Source organism: Triplophysa rosa, linkage group LG8 (assembly GCF_024868665.1).
Source record: "Triplophysa rosa linkage group LG8, Trosa_1v2, whole genome shotgun sequence".
Taxonomy (NCBI): domain Eukaryota; kingdom Metazoa; phylum Chordata; class Actinopteri; order Cypriniformes; family Nemacheilidae; genus Triplophysa; species Triplophysa rosa.
Window position 1 is genome coordinate 24234496 of NC_079897.1, and position 17914 is coordinate 24252409.

At 39.2% G+C, this 17914-nt stretch overlaps 1 protein-coding gene across 1 annotated transcript in view; it reads right to left on the bottom strand.

The window, feature by feature from the left end:
• Positions 1-10253, bottom strand: part of LOC130558508 (transcription factor HIVEP3) — a 57853-nt gene extending 47600 nt beyond the window's left edge. Inside the window, exon 1 of the mRNA XM_057340954.1 lies at positions 9981-10253. The gene's annotated coding sequence lies outside the window, so the exon portion shown is untranslated. The remainder of the gene's footprint in view (positions 1-9980) is intronic.
• Between the last annotated feature and the right edge of the window lie 7661 nt (positions 10254-17914).

Sequence of the window (17914 nt, forward strand, 5' to 3'; positions counted from 1 at the left end):
GCAGTTTAACTAGAGCGGCTCTACAATCAGGACTTCTGATCACCGATGTCTGATATATACGCGAACCACACCCAAAGCCATTATATCAATCAAACACTACATGATGAAAACAACAACTCATTTGTCATTTTGCAGGACCAAGCTGGATCACGGCTCGAGCACCCTTGAGTCTTAGACGAGACTCACAATCGCATGTGCGAGAGATCGCATCTAGATCACACTAAGCCACGTCAACGATTTGGGGAATTCAAGCATCTCATGCTAATGACAGCGCTGGTGCCAGGGATGCTTTGCTGGAGCTGAGCCCGGTGCCGTTGATCCCCTCTGCGGCTGGGGATTTACCAGCCAAAGCCCCCTAAACCCCTCTTTCCATCTGAGCAAAGAGAAAAGAGGCAGCTTCAGTCACAAGGACGAGGGCCAGGACCACACAGAACCCCGCACACCCAGAGCTCTGGAAAAACCTCTGCGGATTTCCACGGTTTCCATCGAAACGTCGTTCTAATAGGGATGTAACGACTCACTGATCTCACAACGCGATTTTTTTACAAAAAGAGATTTGAGGCAAATTAGAAATTAACAAGTGCCGTTTTATTATTTCTCTGTAAAATAAAATATATTTTATGTCAAACTAAAACTTTCAAAGCAAATTCCAAATCAAATAAAAAAATGAATAATACAAAAGTCTCTTTAAAGACCCAGTGAAATCAAAACGAAAGTTTTTGTCCTTTTATTAAAAATGAATGCGCTTTAAGGACGTCAATAAACTGATATGCAATTAAGCGCTGACAAAATTCGCATTTAGGAGATATAACCGTTCAAATCTGACAGTCTGGCACGTGCGCTCAAACAAATCTAGAAATTCCATGACATCACGCTACACTTCAGCCTCTCGTCAAAGTTCTTGTCCAATCAAATCCGCTTTAGAATCCGAAGAGTTCCGCCCCCTTAACCAGCAGCGCTACCGAAGTAGCACCTCATATCAGCCACTTGCTCGCACATTTATTATGTCCTATGGTGAATGACGCATAATGCACTAGATGGGAGACGATCCAGACACTGAAGGCGATTCAGTGCGTCTTTAATATAAACAAACTAAGACTTTGTCTGTGCTTCTCCTAACTTGGAATTATCAGCATATCCACGTTTGTTTAATAAATATTCTGGCGAATCCGATTATGATTTCAGTAAGAATATGCAACTGGCATTATGCTACCACCACATATCAAAGTCAAAACCATACATTGGAATATTATGTTTAACATCTTTTGTTTTGCTTACAGTATTCACAGCTTCTAATTTGCATTAAGTTTTCGCAACATTGTAGTGTCGGCGTACGCACCCACATAGAATTTCCAACTCTCATAGACTCTCATTGCAAATGAATGACTTCAGGTCACTTTGTCGCAACACATCACGGTCAGCGAGATAGAATGTGTGTGTGTGGGAGGGAGGGAAAGCAGACAGTCCATGTCTGTATCCGACTGCTGAGACCAGGCGTGTGTCTGGCACACAGACCTCTCTGATATTCAAGGAAGAAGTTGAGCCAGGCCAAGCGTGAAGATGCATGCAGATACACATGTTCTCAGGGAAGAAAGAAAGAAAGAGCGGATGAGAAGTCTGGCATCTGAGGAAAGATTTTCCTTGAGATGGGGAATCTCCTTTCTCGGTGACGTTGGTGGCTTTTAATGGTCGCCGCTCACATTCAGAGAAATTGTATACATTTGACCCTGGGTGGAGCGAGATAAGACAAAAGCATCGACTTGGAATGTGCCGAGTGTTGTCCTACCGCTCAATACGATACCTTTCATGCAGATCAATAATTATGTGAGTTAACCACAAACATACCTGCATTTGCTGCCACGTGTCTACTGTACAAATGTCTTCGTGAACCAACGAATCGCACAGCTGCAGCTAATCTAAATAACTCAGTTATTTTTAAATACTTATACACAACCATAAACCAAATGAGACCTTTTTGAGTAGAACGGGACAGAAATCTCTTTCTTAGTGCGTTAAAGAAAATTGAATGAAAAATCGGAAAAAAAGCTTATTGTAAAAAAAGAAAATTGTATTTTTGTCAATTTTCTGTGGGATCAATTGTACCTTTACTTCATTTTTGGGTGAATTATTCCTTGTACTGCTCAGCTGTGACAAAGGTCTTGGCTGAGGGTTGAAAGTATGTTCAGAGGTCATGTATATTTTATCTGTGAAGGAGATTCTTGCCTTTCATCCAGAAACCCTGAAAACTTCTGAGCTGTTGCTGCAAGTTGCAACAACATGATAACAGACTGTGGTTGGTGATGCACAGAATAAACACACTTCCTCAAACTTACACAACTCAGATCACAGGACAAACACGTTTCATACTTTGTTTGGAATGGAAAGAAGCCAAGAGTTCAATATACACCAGACTTGAACAGCAAAAGGGAACACTTCTCTGTAGACTTTACCACTTAAACTAGACAGCAAGTGTGAAAGAAGCACAAAAGTACAAAGACAAGGCTACGCTGAACTACACTACAACATTAATGAACTGTAATTTTCAATAAAACTTATTTTAAAGGGACAGTTCACCCAAAAATGGAAGAATTTCTTTGTTTGGTTGAATACAAAGAAAGATATTTGGAAGAATGTTAGCAACTGACATCTCTGGGGGACCATTGAGTACCATAGTAGGAAAAATGAAAATGGTGCCCCAGAACTGTTTGCTTTCCTAAATTCCACAAAATACCTTCTTTGGTGATAAACGGAACAAAAAATATTGGCCCTATACAATTATTTTTCCAACTATGGTAGTCAAAGATGCCCAGAACTAGCTAACATTCTTCCAAATATCTTTCTTTTTGTTCAACCGAACAAAGAAATTTGGAACAACTTGAGGGTGGGTATGACAGAATTTTCATTTTTGGGTGAACTATACCTTTAATATCTATATGGCCAGACTTGACCCTGCTGCCTAAGCACCACCACTGAACCTCTCTGAGATATATCCACTATCCATAGACTGATTTCACTCCGCTGCCATGCTGAAATTGGAAACGAGTCAGAGGTGGGAAGAAGACCGGAAGGACAGATAGACTACAATGGTTTGGTCTACCATCGGGTGTCTGTGACATGAATAAACAAATGATGCGTTTAAAAATAATGTTAGATTGGCTGTGTGTGCGCAAATGAAACCCGCCTTATGGCAGTTTTAACAGTCAGTAATGTGTGATGGTACAGCTTAAGTTGTCAAGTATAACAGCTCGTGTGACATGCATCCTATGCTTATATTGTCACATTTAAGAGCATAAATCGTTTTAATAACTCCAGGTTGGTTGTCCAAGCCATTGCAGTCTATCCGTCTTTGCGGTTTTCTTCCCACCTCTGCCTTGCTTTCGATTTCAACATGGCGGCAGCGTGAAATCAGTCTATAGGCCGTGACTCCCACGAGTCGTTTCATTCAGTTTTGAGACAAAATACATAATTCCTCATACTTCTGGCATATAAGGGTGAGCAAATAATGAGTTCCTTTCTTGAGTATAATATAAATATAATTATGAATTAAAATGTTGGCATGTTATCTTATACAGCCGCGGAAAAAATTAAGAGACCATTTCAGAGGCTGTTTTTCTGATTTTAAAATGTCCTATTTATAGGGTAAGTGTTTAGGTAAAAAAAAATTTTTTGTCATTTTGAGAACTATTAACGATATTTCTCCCAAATTTCAAATAAAATTTAAGTTTCTATTTGAATTTATTTGCAGCAGAGCCATTGAGAGAGAGAGAGAGAGAGAGAGAGAGAGAGCGAGAGAGAGAGAGAGAGAGAGAGAGAGAGAGAGTTGCGTCAACTCCGTCATGGAGGCTCTCAATAGTTCCCGGAAGTTACTAGTAACGCATGGAGCTGCGGCTAAACAGACCGATTGTGACGAACTTTTAACCCATTTAAAGATGCAAGTCATTTAAAGAATAAAAAAATGAAAGGAATAAAGCATTTAAAGAGAAAACATAACTTCCTGGAACCATCTAAAGGCTCCATGAATTTGAACTTCCGTTGTCGCGACTCGCTCTCTCAATGGCTCTGATTTGCAGAAAATGAACACTGGAGAAACACGTCAAAATAACAGGAAAGATGCTGTGTATTTTTTCAGACCTCAAATATAGCAAGGAAAACAAGTTCATATTTACTTTTAAGCAATACAACAGTAATATTTTGTACACTTTTTCTGGAAATCAGGAGTATTTTTTCAGGAGTTTTCATGCGTCTTGTCGTGCTGTCAGTCTTTCACGTTGATGTTGGATGACTTACAATACATCTAGAAATACTTATCTGAAAACATATTAACTTCAAAATATAATTTCTTAAGTACTTAGTTCTTAGTTACTACTTAGGGGTGGGATTCGTTTGGTCCCTCACGATTCGATTCAGAATCGATTCTTAGAGTCACGTTTCGAGTAGAATAGATTCTTGATGTACTAGAATCTGTCATCGTGTCACGTTTGCGCTCCGAGTCAGACTAGTGTTGGTACTTTGGCTTCTACTCTTAGAACCAGAGGTCGTGTTAACTGAAAATTCTCCGCCAGAGAGGTAATGCTATACACATCAGCAGCAGTAGCCAACAACCACCAACAAGTCCAAGCCAGACGATGTTCAACACGACTGCACAGCAAATACTCCTGACCCAAATTTTGCACGGTAAAATGAGAAGACTACAAGATACCGCTTGATACAATTTAAAACTAACTTTCAATCAGTGCTGTTAAAGATGTAACAAAAACATATTCAAAACGAATCGAGAAGAAATATTGCACACGCACACAGACATTATCTTAAAAAAATCCTCCTCACCCCTAACGGTGACCCATCTCTCTACAGGCTGCAAGGTCTCAAATGACCAAGCAGGTTTGTTCTCCACAGAAAAGCTGCAGAGGAGAAACTGCTCTTGAGCTCACAGATTAAGATCAAGGCTGGCTTGGAAGGGAGCAATGGCGAGGTAAGACTAAGAAAGTAATCCTCAATTTACATGCGTTACTGCAGCATCACAAAAAGTCATTATTAATAATTATGGCTTTTCAAATGCATAAGAAATGTGCAGCCTCATTGATGACATCACATTTTTATAGAAGTGTTAAGGTGCATCTACAATACAAACTCCAAAACTCACAAAAATGATTTATAATAGTTTTACCAACACCAACAATATGAGCTATATTTACAAAACTCTCATACAAGCTTAATGTCTGGGAACTAGTCCGAGAAGTCTGATCACTGATGAGGTAACTGTACTCAAATCCCATTCTGTTTTGACAAGGAATCCGTTTTCTAGCTGCTACAAACGTTCTGGAGGGGGAAGTGTTTGTAAACTGCAAAAAAGCATATCATGAGCAAGATGAATGATTATCAGTGCATGAATCAAATTCGCTTAAAATGGCAATGATTTCTGTCACCATTTTCCACGCGTCACTAATCTTAATAATATCCCAGTACGTGGGAAAAGACAAATCATATGGAACACAAAAAACGCTCGCAGTTAACTTTTTTTGTTTTGCCTGCAGCATCTCAAAGGAAATGGATCTTTCGCTCCAGCATCTTCACTCCTACTGGCAGCTGCCGCATCGCTTCTGATTTGCATTAAAGTGAAATTTCTCAATTTTTGGCCTTGTAAATGATAAATGTACTGATACACACTAAATACTAAATAGAAGCTTAACACAGGTGCTAAGAAATGAACCAGAAAAAGACCAAATTTGCCAACACACTCTAATGTGACACCTATTGTAAATGCATGTGGTGTGATGCTGTACATCACTGAAGATCAACAAAAGATCTGATTCATTGCGACTCTGTTTGTGTGGCTGGAGTGTGGGTAGTAAACTACTATGTGACCACACACTGGTATGTGGAACTGCTGTTATTTTACAAATGATTAACCCAATACGGCTCATGGCACGGTTCTTATTCACAGCAAACCGTGAAATAATTGTGTGCAAAAGGGATCTTTGGAGATAAGACATTTCTAGACTGGCCAAAAGTGGAACACATCCATAGAGGTAACAGAACCGGCTAAACGTGGAAGCTGGCGAATACTGTATATTGGCTATCCTGAGAGTGACTTAACTAGGGCTGTGCAAAAATATCGATACTTGTAACTATCGCAATAATTGTTTTCCCGATAGTCTATCGCTTGGTGATTACCCTACTATCTATACATTTTTATAAGTCATGTCATGAGCATGGCAAAAAATATAACGCACCGAGCTTTCAGAGCTGACGTGTAGATGTGCTTTGGTTTTAAAAATAAGTCAGGGAGTAATGAGTTGTATAAAACAAATGCAGTTGGTACGCTTCGCAAGTCATGAACCACCAAGTCACTTGGCTATTGCGGTGAATTAGACAAACAGTTTATTTCAAAAAGAAACAATGACATTTATTGTGCTTTCACGGATGTGACACCAGCGAGTTTACAGCATGGATGAACCAGGGGTGTCATACTGCCCACATTCATTGTTTTAAGTGTAATGCACCACAACAGCCAAGCGACTTGCGTGACCCACCTTATTCCCCTGTGCTACCCACTTGAGGGGCGCGACCCACAGTTTAGGAACTCCTGATCTAAAGGTCCATGCATCGCACATCATGGCCACTCTGCAGAGGTAAATGATGTGTTTACACTTATCCTTACAGACATGCACATCATGTTGTATTTCTAGCTCTAATTTTTTATTTAAAGTATTGCAATATATCGCAAATGTATATCGTATTTAAATATATAGCAATGTATTGTATTGTGACCCATCTATCGTGATATGTATCGTATCGTGAGGCACTTGTCAATACACAGCCTTACTTTTAACAGGTTTAAAGTAGCAATAGGGAGCAAAAATGGGTATTTTAAATCAACTTGGGTATAATGGGTTGACTGGTTACCCATTTAAAACCTTTTTCATGAAATACATACATTTCTATTTTAGCACCTGCTGTCCTTTCCAGCCATTTTTCCTTGAGTCACAGATTTCCATACAATGCTGGAGGACCCTTGGTAGGAAGCAACATGGCCGTATAGAGGGTATGCATTGACGTCACTTTCCCACGTGAACATGTCGGGACACGCCCCCCTGGGTGGCAAAACACCCAGCAAAATGGCTGAGGAGAATAGGAGAAACAAAGAAACCGGGACTAAAACACGCAATTATTTGATGAAATTACAAGCAGCTGGACTCGACGGTGATCCTTACGACTTCCCTACGACTTAAAAAAGAATCAGGTGTTCCTGGACACTGCAATATTGCGCGGAATTGCGTTTTCTGATATTGTAAGCAGTCATTTTGCTGAGTGTTTTGCCACCCACGGGGTGTGCTCGCGTGGTGTTCACGTGGTAAAGTGGACACGTCCACCTCTATATATTGAGGAGTGGTGATGGGGTATTTCATTTATTTGCGCGGTTTAGGATAACACTAACTTTTTATCTCCAGGCAACAACATTCCTGACAGGACGATGATGATGTTTCTGTTTTCTACTGTGCTGGCGTTGTGGTTGCAGATATTTGGAACATTTTAATCATATAAACTGTAACAAACCACCCAGCGGTTCAAGTATTTAGTTTATATATTAAACATATAAAGTCCATATTAGGAGCAGATACTTTCCACTTCCTAGTTCCTCCTAGTTTGCTAACCTTCAACTTGTACCTAGAAAAATTACAATGCAAACTACAAACAGCAAATAGAGTTACGTTAGCAGTAAGACAATAACATAAGATCTAGATCGAGCTGAGCACACTACATTCTTATTAGCACCAAAGTATTGTAAAACCCTCCAAAATAATTAATACGAGAACGTGCAAGGGTGGGAGGCCGGGTAGGACTCTTATTATTTAAACATTAGCAGGCCCATCATTCACAGAGTCAACCCCCTAATAGGTTTTTATTGGCTAGGTAATATTGCTCTTTCTGTATTCAAATAACTTTGTAAAAGTGTGGATTGCAAGTACACTTAAGCCCAAATAAGTCTGATCTCTGCTATGAGACAAAAACATCGTTCAAAGCGGAGAACCATGAAGGATTTCATATGATGTCAAACTGGAGTGTGAATATGCTTGAGAATGAGGGGAGATGAAATGAAGAAAAGAGACGTGTTGATGGTAATGGCAGTTTCATAAGGACACAGCACTGGTCACACACTGTGATAATGGGCAGTGAGTTATCCCTCAGCTCTACAACACCACACCTTCAACCACTGATGGTGCCCGTGCTACACGCCGAAACAAAGTCATTAGCACTAGCAGAGAACTTCTTTCCACACTTATTTCAATGGCTCAGAATGGCATTGTTTTACGAGTCCAATCTTTCATGTGCTCCATTTTGCATGCAAAAAGAAACGTAAATGGAGCAGTTAAAAGCAGGCTAAACTTCAAGACAATTTTCTGCCAGCAGCTCATTAGTCTGATGGTTATGGCGCGCCACAGGTGCAGCGGTTTTCTGGCTAACAAGGTAAGCAACGGCCATTAAAGATTCTCTCACACTTACTGGCAGAACACAGCGTTGACCTTGCCAACCTCAGTGAATATCTAAAGAGTTCGAGTAAGAAAGTTACAAGTGTTTTTTTGACCGTGTCATGCTCTTTTCTAATGAAACGAGGAACAGACAAAATCAGACTTCAGTTTCCAACAAAACACTGTTTACTTAAACGTAATCTAAATAATGACAAACAGTTACTCAAATAATACCTTCTTATATGACGGCTAAAAATTGACACGCGCGCTCGCTTCCAAAAAAACGACATAGGCCACATTTTAATTAAAGCATCAAATTTGTTTTCTGGTCATTGTTTGACAACGGCCACCTATAATTTAAATTCCAAATTGCAAACAAATATTCATCATAAAAATGAGGCTAAAAATAAAACATGATACTAATGTACTGAACATAATGCCCTATATAAACAATGCCTAATTATTAGTCCATGAAGACAAGTTTTTTTTCAACATCACACCCTGTCAATTACACAAAAGCTTTGCTTGTAAAGTGCAAACAAGAAAAAGACCAGCATCATTTCTCCTTTCAAATTCTGTTTCATCTTGCCCGGTTCAAGCAACAACAAGTCGCTGATTTCTCCGCTTTGTGCTGATACACTAAAAATAATATCATTAAGGTCTCCCTCCTCACACTGCATTAAAACAAAGTAGCTCTAGCCAACTATGTCTGGGCCAAGCAAACCCCTACGTTCCTCGTGCGATCTGTTATAATGGAATCTCTGAGCGGACTCCTAGCGAAATCAGTCGTATCTGTCTGTCCATATTAAACTACAAAATACCTGTAATAACAAGACGGACACAGAAACCATCCCCTGCATCACGTAATCCATCAAAAAAATGACACACTATTGTTAAGTGGTGATCACTGTAAACAATAAAGGGATGTTTTGTCCTGAAACGCCCTTGATGTGGCACCGTACAGTACACAAAGCAACCTAACGTAATTGTAGGAACGTACCGGCGTAATTGCGCCGCTTATTTTTGCGTGTGATCATTAAGCGCTGTATCATTTCTCTATGGTCAAATCTCCAGTGATTCTCGCAAAGCCCCAACTCGGGGGAATCCGTCTATCATTTCCAAGAATTACGAAACAGCATCAGATTCCTGTGGCGTGCGGTTTACCATGTTACATGTAACAAAGCGTTATTCTTGGCTGACCGTCGGGACAAAACCATGCGCTGAAAACGCAAGCGTCCATCACATTTCTCAACAATGCAGCAACTTGTTTGAACAATCAACACAGCTGATTTGACTCGTCTCGCCGCATCGTTTGCAGGAAGTAGATTATCATATTGCATGTATGTAGTAAGAATTTTACTTCATATACGCATTTTAGCGCCGTGTTTAAGTTTTGCGAAGGTTGTGCCAGCATGCAATAAATATGCTCACTGATGCATCAAAAATCAATCTCCACTATTGACATATGTGGATAAAAATCAAGAAAACATTGTTTCCTCGAGATAGTACCTGACACACACAGCTGTGACGCCGTAGCCATTGACTCTCTATAGCAGCGTGGCGCGCGCTCTGCATCCCATCTCTTGTCAAACGGTACGGTCGCGTACGCCTCTCTCGCCGATATTTGGACGTTTGTGAGGCAAAGGGGCTTCCCCTCCCGCTTGTCAAACTGGAAGCGCGATCATGCGTTCAGCTGATCGGCGCAACAACAACAGACGCTGTCGCGCAACGCATACATTTTACACCGCACCGCCCAGCACGCGACGCCAGGGGGCCCCGCCCCCTTTCATGCTCTCGGCGTGATTAATAATCATAAGGTAGTATCTTTCCGCGACGCCTATTGGTCGAGGAAGTATCTTAATTTTGAGCTTCCTCCTCGCTGTCAGACACTGCGAGGTGACGTCATGGAACATTCCAAAAATTCCACGTCCCGGTATTCTTTATTTCAATGGGACCCTGAAAAATACGTGTTGTGCATGATATCAAATATTCAGCGCTATTGCAAATTCTCTTTATTTTATCCCTAGGTAGGCTACATGTGAATGATCATATCACGTTCGACGTCTTGAACGTTGAAATTTGATTAAATTGACCTTAACAGACATCATAAGCAAAACCATATATTGATGTTAGTATAAACACGCCTTAATACATACAGAGCAAGTGTTTCATGAGAATGCCTGTCTGGGGCAATGCGTAGGTTGCTGATGTCAGCAGAATTCCCAGAATTCCCTGACTCAGTTGTACTCTTTAGCAAGACTAAAGCTTCTGAGTTGCACTAATGGTACAGTAGCATGGCCCACATGGGGACTATTAGTGGGGTTAACCATCAGCACGGACTGTAATTCATTTAACCCTTTCCCATGGGGGGTAAAGGAGGTAGCAGAACATACTGGAAGAACATTACTAAACTTTTAGTTTCTCAGGAATTTTTTTTATGCCAAAATATATCATAAAATAAACTTGAGAGTATTTTGGCCTTTTAGTGCAATTTAGCTGTGATTCTCAACTAGGGTGCGTATTGAATTTATTGAAGTTTGCATTGTTAAATCTGTAAAACGGAAATAGGACTTTTGTTTATTGTTTATTTGAAAGTATGACATGTGTGTCGATACTGTGATTATTGAGATTAATTCATTCAGTTACTATTTAAGGACAGTATAACCAACAGTTATATATACATTGTCTTTAAAGGCATAGTTCGCCCAAACATTTACATTTTGTCATCATTTATCCACCCTCGTGTCACTCGAAATCTGTATGCGACTCTTTCTTCTGTGGAACACAAAAGAAGATATTTTGAGAAATGCCTCAGTCGTTCTCACTCATCAATGTCCATATAATGGAAGTCAATGCGTCCAATTGTTTTGTGTTCTGCAGAAAAAGAAAGAGTTGTACATGTTTGGAATGACATGAGGGTGAGTAAATTATTACAGAATTTTCATTTTTGGGTGAACTATCCCTTTAAAGACTATACTGTATATAATAATGTATATAAAAAGTATGTGTATACATATTATAGTGCCTTAATAATATGTTAAAGTTACAATGGAAAGTTCCCAAAGTATTTAAGAAACCCTGAACATTTATCAAATCAAATCAAATTCTTAGAAAAAAGGAGTCGACTCTGAATCACGCGAACGAGTCGTCTGTCGTTCTTATTTCAGTTATGTGTCGGATTTGCGTCACTCGGTGCAATGCCTGCCTACACTGTACAGCGTGTACGCGATAGACCAATCACAGCAGACGAGACCATCTGACCAATCAGATCAGAGTGGGCTGACAGAAAGGAGGGCATTAGACAGATGAATCGCCAAACGAATCATTTGACAGTCAGTCAAGAACTATGGTAATAATAACTACCTATTATTCGTAAAAGAAAATGTTTTTACACCTTGTATGAACGTAAACTTTTTGTCGGACACTCCACAAACCAAAGTAGGACCTTAACAATCACAAAATATTTACTCTTTAACACAGTCCTTGGGCCTGAATTGCACAAAGAAAACTGAAACAATACAACAAAGTTTGCGTAAAGTATTCTGTTACCTGTTTCTAAAGATACTCACATGTTAGAATCTAAACACAGTCACCCTGACAACCATATGATGAAACGGTTGACAAAAGAAATCCAACGTTTAGTCGATACCCCCTGGACAGTTTAATAACTAGGCATATAAGTAAATATAGCTGCTAGACCTATAACCTATTATTATGCCTTTTTAGATTCATTTCACAGGGGTAGAATTACTTTTAAGGAAGCAAAATACTACAGTAAGGTTAACAAGGTGTGTTTGAGCCATAAGTAAATAAGCAAAAACAAACCACACCTGACGCCTAAGAATTAGAACAACCTTGCGTGATAAAAACTGTGCTTTTCTGCTTGTTTCCCACAAGCCAGAGACCTTGTAATGCCTTATGATGTCACAAAAATTTAGAGAGGGTGTTTTGTCGTTGAATAGGTCAATGGCCTGCAGAATTAGAGAGAAGGTGAGTCTCTCATCATCTCTGTGGGGCCAGCGCTGTATATTTCGAGGTTTAGACGGACTCCCGGAGACTCTTCAGTGTCCAGTAAAGTTCACCTGGCATTCAGGTGATGACTCATAGCCCCCGCGTGCCTGATTCTGTCACTGCCATTCGGACTTCCTGCAGAGAATGAGAGGGCTGCTGGCTCCATCGTCATGACAGCTGCCATAGTCGAACGGGACACCTGACTGAGCGTGTGGCTGTGAAGTGCGTGATGGCTTTGGGGGCGTTGGGGGTCATGCAGAGAGGTGACACAGTGTGTTTTGATTGATTGAGTTTTGTCACTTGCTCACACCTAAACTGATTGTTAATTTTGAAGTGTATGCTCTTTGGACTGCATTTGACCGATCTTCATTCTTTGAAGAAAAAATGAACCAGAAAAAAGACAATGGTGACAGTGCAGCAGCAAGGACGCTTCTTTGTAGATGCTTCACAGTGTGACAATATGATCCAAACAGGCTTATGTAAGAGGGATGCCTGCATGCTCATCTTCCAGCAGACAACGGCTGCACCGAATGTTATATAACTAGATCAGCCTTCCCACAGAGCCGGACTGTGCCTGTACGTGGCACACAGCAGTCTGCTAGAGAGAGCGAGAGAGAGAAACGGTCCTGCGTGCTGCAGGAACAAAGAGTCAAGATAATGCAGAAGTCATGCAAAACATTTTGAAAATGATGCTGTTAAAGGAATGGTTCACCCAAAAATGAAAATTCTGTCAGCATTTACTCACCCTCATGTGGTTTCAAATCTGTATCAATTCCTTTGTTCTGTTGAACACAAAAGAAGATATTTAGAATAATGTAGGAAACCAAACCGCTCTGGGGCACTATTGACTATACCATGGTAGTTTTGTTTTCTCCTATGGAAGTCAATACTGCCCCAGAACTATTTTGTTACATTCATTCTTACAAATATTTTCTTTTGTGTTCAGTGAAACAATTAAGTAAATTGAGTAAGTGAGTAGATTGACAGAATTTTCATTTTTGGGTGAACTATCCCTTTAATGTGCTATATACTATAAACCCCAGTAAGATGCATTAAAAAACAATCCAATCCAAAAAACAAAATAATCATGATGGCATATACCACCTAGCAAGTTTGTGCAACTGTGCAAACAATGTTGATGACCAAACAATTTGGGTCCCACATTGACCTCCATTTTTATGGACACAAAACCATTTCTCAAAATATTCTTTTGTGTATCACAGAAGCGTCAAATACAGGTTTTGAACTACACGAGGGTGAATAAATGATGACAGAATTTTTATTTCTGGGAAAACTATCCCTTTAATGGAAGCTATGAAAAACGGTTGTTAGAAAATCAGATGTTCCTTGATAAATTGCCTAGAAATTATGAAAAATATTGAACTCTAGAATATTTTTTATTCCATGTGGTGAAGTTACTTTTTTAGATTTTTTGAAATCGTTAACATGTTATTATCTTATTATTTTGGTGGCACATGCAATGTAATAGTAAAGAATAAAATCAATAGGGTGTAATACATCTCACTTTGTTGGAAACATTGTTGTAATATCTGATTTTTCATTATCCAGATCTGAGCCTCTTCTTGTTAAATGGGGGACCTATTTCATACAACACTATCAGAACTCGCTAAATGTTGAAGAGGTCCAGAGGTCATAAGTCTGCAGACTTATGTCACATTTTCTGTACTACTGGAAATCTCTTTAAAATGGATTTAAACATGCTAACTACAGTAGATTCAAACAAGTCAAAATACAGAATTAATTAGTAAGCACGAGGGAGGCAATGTCACATGCCAATGCGTTTCATTAATGTTATATTTTTGTACAGTGCAGCAAAAGATCCTTCTGGGTTTCATTGAAGCTTCACTCGCAGAAAGACATGAAAACTCTCTGCTGCCAGGCTCCAGGTCAAGTCTAATGGGGTGGTAATGTTGGGTAAATGTTTCCAACACACATGTGCCAGCAGGGCCGAAACTCAATTTTGTTTGCTCCATGCTGCAGCGTAATCCAATGTGTTTGGGTTTTACACTTACAATGCAATTACACAATCTGACAGCCTCATTCAGTTATTTCAGTGCCGTTCCATCCAAATGATCCTTTTCTCTTGATATAAAAAACAGTTACACACTCTAAAAAATACGCAATGAGTCAAAAAGAGAAAATCCAGCCACTGGGTCCTGTGCTTGGTTGTTTTAACCCATTGTTAGATCAAATATAAACATTTTCTGGATTAATCTAACCCAGTGGCTGGGTTTGTCCATTTTGACCCAACTCTGGGTTGAAAATAACCCAGCATTTTTAGAGTGTATACAATATATAGCATAGACAACCTCAAAGAGTACCTTTTTGCATCGCAAACCCAAAAGATGCTGAAGTGTAGTAGTTTCGTTTTTTTGTTACAATGTAATTCCCATACATGTCAATGGTATAAAAAAATTGGTATCACGACGGGACAAACCCAACCTTTGGGTTAAATTAATTTAAAATGTTCATTTTTGACACAAAAAATGTTTTGGGTTAAAACAACCCAGCATACGTTAATTTAAAACCCAACAGTTGGGTTTGTCCCCTTTTGACCCAACACTGGGTTGAAAATAACCCAGGGTTTTTAAAGTGTACACAGTAAAATCGCCAGTGTTAAAATGTCAAATTAACACTCACAGTGTATATATGATCCACACTCTCAAACTCTCAAAGTGTGGATTATATACACACTGTGAGAGTTCATTTGACCTTTTTTAACACTGGTGATTTTGCTGTGTTAGTTATATTTATGTTACTTCATAGTTTTAGAATGAGAATAGAATGAGCTTTATTGGCCAAGTATGTTTCCACGTACGAGGAATTTGTTATAGTGACAGAAGCACAGTGCAACAGAAAGACAGCAACAGGACAGAACACAGATGATAAAAAAAATAAAAATAATATACAATAATATAGAATGAGTTAATAATAAATTCATAAATGAGTAAAATCAATAATACATTTTAATGAGTTTATTATTATTCTGAAATGTGGAAACAATATAAAGTGTCCCCAAACTTGTACAGTATCTGTATGGCGGAAAATGGTAATATACATACACTGTGAAGAAAATACCAGTACATTTTCCCTTTATTTTACAGACATTTCTGTTAATGCTAAAATGTAATTTAATGCAGTGCAAAATGTAAAATACAAACAGTAAAACCACCAGTGTTAAAAAATGTCAAATTAACACTCACAGTGTATATATAATCCACACTCTCAAAGTGTGGATAATACTGTATATACACTGTGAGTGTTAATTTGACCTTTATTAACACCAGCGATTTTGCTGTGCAGGTAAAACCACTGTAAAAAATGAATACGTTAAATTCCTTCATATTAATACAGTATATTGTGCCCTGTTTTTACAGATTTGTTTTTAAGTGTACAGTCTTTTAAATCAGTGGTCCACATCTAGCGCAGTCTACTTTGCAGTCCTTAGAGCATCTGTTAGCAATCCACCTAAGACACGGAATACAACAACAAATTTTGACATTGTTTCACAAAAAAGCCACAGCACCTTTAGTTATTCAGCCGTAAATTGTCTGAAATCAATAAAATGCTGCTCAGCACAAACAAGTTTCTAGCCTATGAAAACTTGATGACAGTTACTAATGGTTGAAAGATCGGTGTTGAAGTACAGAACACTTGAATCTCCATTTCTGTGATGAATTAAGGGCCCCGATGCAAAAATTGTTCAGCAAAACTGTCACAGTTGCAATGCATGACTGCGCATCACTTCCATCGACAGCGAGCTAAGTATCGCTATTGTGATTTCTTCATCGGGTTAAAGGGTTCCCTGGAGATACACTGACTGTACCAGTGTGGCTTTAGGAACTCGGGGACAAAGCCTGCAGAAACAGAACATTCTGCAGCCCTGCTGAGTCAGTGTGTGTGTGCCGGCGCTGGGAGAGTGAGATCATTTTGTTGATGCACGTCTCTCCCTTGTTCATTGTTAGGCGAGCCTGCCAGGGGAGAGGGAGAGTTTCCAGACAGGAGTAAATAGTTTATATGAATTGATGAGGAGAGTTATTTTTCTTTAATGCTTCTTCCAAAGTGTCTCATACTGCAATAAGAATAATGTGGATGTGAGAGAATAAACCAAGCTTTTAGATGAAGTGTAAGATTGGAAAAGATACATTGAGAACACTTGAGAGAAACTGTTCTCGTAGACTGGACGAGCTGATGTTTAGCTGGATTACCGATCTCCCAAATCTCCTTCTAAAAAGTGCTGAAAAACTCTTGAAAATATTCTTTAAAACAATGCATGCGAAATCCACGAATGAAAATCCAAAAATGAATATTCTGTAATCATTTTACTTACCTTCTTGTCATTTCAAACCTGTATGCGTTTCTTTCTTTTGCAGAACACGAAATAACATATTTTGAAGAATGTTGGTAACCAAACAATGGCGGTACCCATTCACTTCTATTGTACGGATACAAAACCAATGCGTCAATGGTTGTTCGGTTCCCGACATTCTTCAAAATAGCTTTTGTGTTCTGCAGAAGAAAGTCAGTCAGTCAGGTTTAAAATGACAAAAGAATGAGGAAATTATGACAGAATTTTCATTTTTTGGGTACTGTTTAGCGTGTTGACAAAATGTTTATATGCTCTCCTACTTGTAAGTCGCTTTGCATGAAAGCGTCTGCCAAATGAATAAATGTGTGAATGTATGAAATATCCCTTTAAATGTACTGAAATAAACCTAATACCATGTTCTGTTTTCTACAGAAAGAATCTTCCAGCACTGGACAGCTGCAAATCAAATCCCTTTATTGTCACTCAACCATATACACAAGTGCAACAGAAGGTGAAAAACTTGCAAAAGTTTGCAAAACTTGCAAAAAGGCCCGTTTGAAAAGAAAGTCATCTATTGTCCTCTGCCCTCCAGCCTTGCTGTCTTGCGGTTCTGGGTTGGCACTGAGTTCATAGTTTTAGGAACCTCTGTTCCACATAGGCAGAGTCCCAAGATGCCAAACTCTAACAAGAAGAATCCAAAGGTTCCTGGCATCAGCTATGAGACAGACCTGATTAAAAATGAGGACACAGACAAATGTGAAATATTCAACTCTGCGACATGAGCCAGAATCAACAACTGCACCATCCAGTAGCTGAAGACAGAGCTCTGTGCCACAGCAGTTATGTGGATCAAGAGTAATGTCCTGCGGTGCATTCAGTCAATATCTCAACACTAATTGGGAAGCTTTATCTCTGCAAGCACACATTAGCTTTCTGCCTTTATTAATCAGCAATAATTACCGTCTCTCTTCATTAGATGCTAACGTCGTTCAAATACAGCCATTGATAGGTGCTTTTACGAAGACTTTTTAAATTCATGCATCCTCTTTAAATTCAACATGAAGTGGTATTCAGAACGATTTGGACTTCTGTAATGTGAATG